This window comes from Galeopterus variegatus, unplaced genomic scaffold, assembly GCF_000696425.1.
Source record: "Galeopterus variegatus unplaced genomic scaffold, G_variegatus-3.0.2 Scaffold10383, whole genome shotgun sequence".
Taxonomy (NCBI): Eukaryota; Metazoa; Chordata; class Mammalia; order Dermoptera; family Cynocephalidae; genus Galeopterus; species Galeopterus variegatus.
The window spans coordinates 1-6,044 of NW_007736494.1; the positions used below are offsets into that span (position 1 = coordinate 1).

Below are 6,044 nucleotides of genomic sequence, written 5' to 3' on the forward strand. Positions count from 1 at the left end.
CCAGGTGGGCGGGGAGCAGTAGGGCTTCACCCCGCAATTGAGGCTGGACTGGGGGTGACTTACGGGGTCACGGGTCTGTGGCAGTCTGACGAGCTTCTCTCTGCCTTTGTGGACTGAAAAGTATTTAATGGTCTAAATTTTTTCACTAGCTTCACAATAATGTGTGGAAGTGTTTACTGGACAATAAACATGATTTAATAATTTTGCTAGGACAAATTTTCAAAGACTATAAAAACCTTAATTTGTGATTGTAGTATTATTACAACTCTAGTAAAATTTCTTTCTTTTATTAGAAAACTTTTCTTACCATTATTTTTTTCCCACATCTTTTAACCCTCTTCATATATTTAATTTACCTTTTTCCTGTGTTGCTACTTCGAGAAATTTGGATGATTTGTTGTTTCAAGACTTATGTGACATTAAAATGAGCTCAGGATAATAATAGGTACAAAGTAAGTGCCCTATAAACACAAAGAATGAAGGTTCCTCTACATCTTTAGTTTAATCAAAGAACTGGGACAATACAAGGTGAACTGAAATCTAGTTAGGTGGAGCCAGGTAGACTTTTTAACACCCCCACAAGTTTAATAGTGGGATTTTGGAGAACACAATTTGTTACTTTTCACTTATAATTATCTCCAGTTCCTATTTTATTTTCATTGACATAATCATCACCATCTATTGACTCTATTATTGCAAAAAAATGCTAGACCTTATATCTCCAAGGCCACGTAGGACAGGATCAGAAGATCAGATTTTTTTTTCTGAGTTGAATGTGAAGCTTTTAGATGTTTGTTTGATTGTTTCATTGACATATATTTCACATACTGTAAATTAATTCTTAAAGTGCAAAACTCAGTGGCAAGATGTCCCCTCTAACCAGTTCTTTTCGACATTGTACTGGAAGTCCTACCAAGTGAAATAACACAGGAGAAGGAAATAGAAGCTATACAGATTAGAAGGAAGGTATAAACTGTCTTTGTTTGCAGACAATGGTTTCTACATAAAAAACCTGAGGTAATTGTTTCAAACATTCTGGAACTAATTATAGCAAGGTTTGAAGGATACAAAGTTAATATACAAAAGTAAAATGCTTTTCTATAAACCAACAATAAACAAATGCAATTTACATTAAAAACACAATATCAGTGAGGCAAAATGAGAGTTCAGACGTGGTGGCAGCAGCAGCAGACTCAAGAATGAACAACCCATCAAGAAGCCAGCAAACTATCTCCATCTATGGAGAGTGTAGATGGCAACACAGGCACACAAACCAATGGTGTGGGATGTTAGAAGCAGCTTGTGCCTGTCAGATAAACAATCTCAACAGCCCAGGACCAGGCTTTCCTTGGAAATCTCCATCAGTTCCAGTGAGCTGGAACAAGTTTACAGGCTGCTGCTCACTTTTTAAATGGACAGTCTAAATCGAATGAAGAATTAGGGGATTCCCAGCAGCCTTCAGTGCAGGCAGCCATTTCCCAGACCCAGCTTATACTGGCTGGAGGACAGATAACCAGGCTTACTTTGATGACAGCCCAACAACAGTTATTACTACAGCAGGCACAGCTGCCGGCTGCTGCAGTGCAGCAGCATTCTGCCAGCCAACAGCACAGTGCTGCTAGGGCCACCATCTCAGCATCTGCCACCACACGCATGATGCAGATCCCCCATCTCAGCCCATACAGATTCCACAGAATCTTCAACTGCAACAGCTTCAACAGCAGAATCTCAACCTGCAACAGTTTGTGTTGGTACATCTGACCAACAACTTGCAACTAGGGCAGTTTAGCATCTCACAGGTGCCCCTGGGCCATCAGGGTCTCTGGCAAGTGCAAAATCTTTTAAGATAACTACCTCAGCAAAGCCAAGACAACCTCCTATAGTCACAGCTAAACATCACCCTCACCTCCCAGCCAGCAATCACGACATGGACAATAGAAGAAAAACCAATTCAGACTCTTCTTCAGATCTAGTCAACAGTGAAGTGAATTGATACTCCTAGCTTGGAGGAGCCCAGTGACCTCGAGGAGAGTGAGCACTTTGCCAAAACCTTCAAACAAGGATGAAATGAACTTGGATTCACCCAGAGTGATGTTGGGCTCATTGCCATATGAGAAACATCATCAGCTGATGTTTCTTATATGGAAATGACTTCAGCTAAGCTACCATCTCTCGCTTTGAAGCTTGGAACCTCAGGTTTAAGAACATGTACAAGGTAAAGCCACTTTTAGAGAAGTGGTTAAATGATGCAGAGACCCTGTCACCTGATTGGGCTTTCTCTAGCCCAACCGCCCTGCATTCTCCAGGGCTGGGAATTGAGGGCTTGAACCATAGGAGGAAGAAAGGCACCAGCATAGAGACCAACATCTGTGTGGCCTTAGAGAAGGGTTTCTTGGAGAATCAAAAGCCTACCTCAGAAGAGATCACCATGATTGCTGAATGTGGAAAAGGAAGTGAATCATATTTGATTTTGTAACCAACACCAGAAGGAAAAAACAACCCACCTAGCAGTGGTGAGACCAGCAGCTCATCTATCAAGGCAGTTTCCCCCAGCCCAATCTCACTGGTGGCAACCATTTCAACCCTTGTGATGAACAGTGCAGCAGCTATTCTCATAGTCAATCCTGTCCTCCCTCTAACCAGTGCTGCAGTAACTAATCTTTCTGTTTCAGGCACTACGACCACCACTTACAACATGGTGACCATGATTTTTACAGCACCTCCAGCTTCCTCAGCAGTTACACCCCTCTCTCTGAGTTCCTCTCCTTCTGCCTCAGCCTCCACCTCTGAGTCACCCAGTGCCAGTGAGATCAGCACAACCCAGACCTCCTCCACTCTTTTGTCCTCCCTTCTTGGGACCAGCCATGAGATGGTGACAGCATTAGGCTTACAAATAGCAGCAGCTGCCATCCTCCAGGGAACTGCACAGTTGCCAACAAATGCCAGTCTTGCTGCCATGGTTGATGCTGCAGGACTAAAGCCAGGCCAGATGGCACCCTCACAGTTTGTGGTTGGAGATGCCTTAGTCAGTTTCAATCCAGGAACCCTGGACAGTGTTCTTGGCCCAGCTCTGATGAGCAACAGTATACAGGCAACTATTCAAGCTCTTGTTTCTGGTGGCTGTCTTCCAATATCATCACTGGATGCAACTGGGAGCCTGGTATATACCAATGCAGGAGGATCCTGCAACATCGTGACTGCCGATCTGTTCCTGAACCCTCAGAACCTCTCTCTGCTCACAAGAAACCCAGTTAGCTTGGTCTCTGCTGCCAAAGCCTCTTCAGGGAGCTTTGCACCTGTACCAGCCTTCACACCACCTCGGCCTCAGCTGAATCTATCCAGGACTCTCTTTTCACAGTGGCCTCTGCCAGCAGGGCTGCTTCCACCACCACTATCACCTCCAAAGCACAGTGAACTGGGTGGAGCTGGGCTGCCACTAAGCTTTTTCATAGTGCAGTGTGATTGGGCTGCCAGCCAGATTAATAAACTGAAATAAGTGATAGGCTTCCTCTCACCAATCACATATTTCAGTTGTGAGGGCAAGGAAGAAAAGAAAAAAACACATACCATAAAAAAAAAGAAAGAATGGAAATGATACAAAATTTGCCTAATTTTGTAATAAAGCACTGTCTTTTCAGGATTGCTTCATGGACTGGAGAAATTTCTAACCAAAAAAAAAGAAGAAAAAAAAAAAAAAGCAGAAACAAAAAAATAAAAAACAAAGAGAAAATAAGTGAAAGAACTACTTATCATTTCAAGAAGTCATGTTAATAAGTTAAGGTGGGCTATAAATTCCAGTATTGGAACGGAGATTTCTTGTTTGTCTAAATTTATTTTTTTCTTAAAAAAATCATTTTTATAGGTCTGTTGTACAGGCCATTAACTCATAACAAGGTGTTTATAATCATTTAAAAAATCATTTACATTAGCACCCAGAAAGAGAATATAGTGAGGTACAAATCTAATACAATATGAGGATATTTTTAAAAGTTCATGAAGATGTCACCAAGATGGTGAACTAGATGATCCTTGGCATCACTACTCCCACAAGCAATCTGCTTGCAACAATTAAAGCACACAACTGCCATCTTGAAACCACTAAAGCTTGGGGAAAGAGGAGGAGAGACCCACTTAGTTTGTAAAGGTTTGGAAAGTCACATCAGGAGTGACGGTCACATTAATAAGTTCCAGCCCAAGCCACTCCCAAGGCTGGCATGTCACAGGGCACAGAGGAACTCCCAGGAGATGGTGTGCCCTGTGAGAAATGTTTGGAGTTCTGAGAAACCAGGAATGCACTGAGGTGCAGTATTGGCAACTGATCTGCCTCTTGATCACCATGGGTGCCACACAGTCAGGACAAGATGGTAAGATAGAACGACAGGGAACACAATTTCCAGGTAAGACTTAGTTCTGGGCTAAATTTTCCACACAGCCCAGTTGCTTAGTGGGTTGCCATATGACTTGGAAATGACTAAAAGGCCAAAAACTAAAATTTGGAATGCCTGCATGTCCTCACTCATAAGTGGGAGCTAATAAATAAAGAAAGGCCACAAAAAACATTGAACTTTCAGAAGGAGAGAACAGACCTAAAGTTACTGAAGGTGGGAAAGGGGGAGGGGATTAGAAAGTAATTGGGTAAGGGACACAAAAATAATTATGATTTATAGTGATGAACATGCTAATAATATTGATTTGATCATTACAGTCTGTATACAAATACTGATAGGAAACTGTTCCCTATAAATATGTATAATCATAAATAAATAAATATTTTATAAAAAAGAATGAAGGTGGGAAAAAATAAAATCTGGTATACACAAAAAAATTTTTGCAGACTGAGAAACAATGGCAAGGCAGCAATTTAGCTCCAATAAAGTATTCAAGTTCCAGTCCCCACAATAAGTCTTCCTCAATGCAGACATTTGTGAAAGAACAGCAAATTAGTTTCAGTGTAATGTTTAATTGGTGGTTATCAGAATTTTTCATCACAAGATGAAAAAAACCCACAGAATGGAGACAAAGTTCTGATATTGTACACTAAAGGTCTAACATCACCCAAGAAAACCTAAGAAACCTGGAAGAGGTAGCCATCTTCTCAAACATGCAGACATCAACATGAAAAAAAAAGATTGAGAAAGAAGAAAGAAATATGACACCACCAGAAGAAATCAACAAAGCACTAGCAATGGACCCAGAAGGACAGTGGGTTTATGAAACATCTAACAGAGAATTCAGAATAATCCACTTAAAGATATTCAGAAAGTCACAAGAAAATATAGATAGAAAATTAAGTGTTTGGAAAACAATTTAGGACCAGAACAAGAAACTTGACAAAGGAATAGAATCGATCTTTAAGAAATAAATAGAAATTCTAGAAATAAAGAATACATTATCTGAATTAGAAAACCTTATAGAAAACTCCAACAGCTGACTTGGACAAACATAGAAAAAAATTAATAAGATCAAAGACAGAGCATACAAAATTACTCAATCAGAGAAGCAAAAAGAAAAAAGAATAAGAAAAAATGAAACAGGACTGTGACAATTATGGGACACCATCAAGCAAAATAACCTTCTTGTAATTGGCATACCTGAAGGATATGAAAAAAAGAGATCTAGAAAGCATATTTAAGATAGTAAAGATTGAAAATTTACCAAGTATGGAGAAAGATGACAGCTTCCTGGGACATAAAGCTAAGAGGTCACCATTCAAACTCAATCCAAAGGGGAACATTCCGAGGCACATTATAATCATATTATCAAAAACCAAAGACGAAAAAGAATACGGAAAGAAGCATAAGAAAATGAACACATAACAAATGAATTCTCAATGTGACTTTTGGAAGATTTCTCAGGAGAAACCTTACAGACCAGGGGAGAGTGGAATTATATATTCAAAGTACTGAAGAAAAAAAAATTGTGAGCCAAGAACTCTTTATCCACCACAATTACTAAAGGAGAAATAAAGACTTTCATAGACAACAAAAGCTAAGGGAATTTATTAACTCTAGACTGGGCTTACAAGAAATGCTATAGAAGCTCTC

At 40.0% G+C, this 6,044-nt stretch overlaps 1 pseudogene; it reads left to right on the plus strand.

Annotated features, from left to right (window-relative positions):
- The first annotated feature begins 1,199 nt into the window (after positions 1-1,199).
- LOC103609971 lies at positions 1,200-3,668 on the plus strand (annotated as a pseudogene).
- Positions 3,669-6,044: the final 2,376 nt, after the last annotated feature.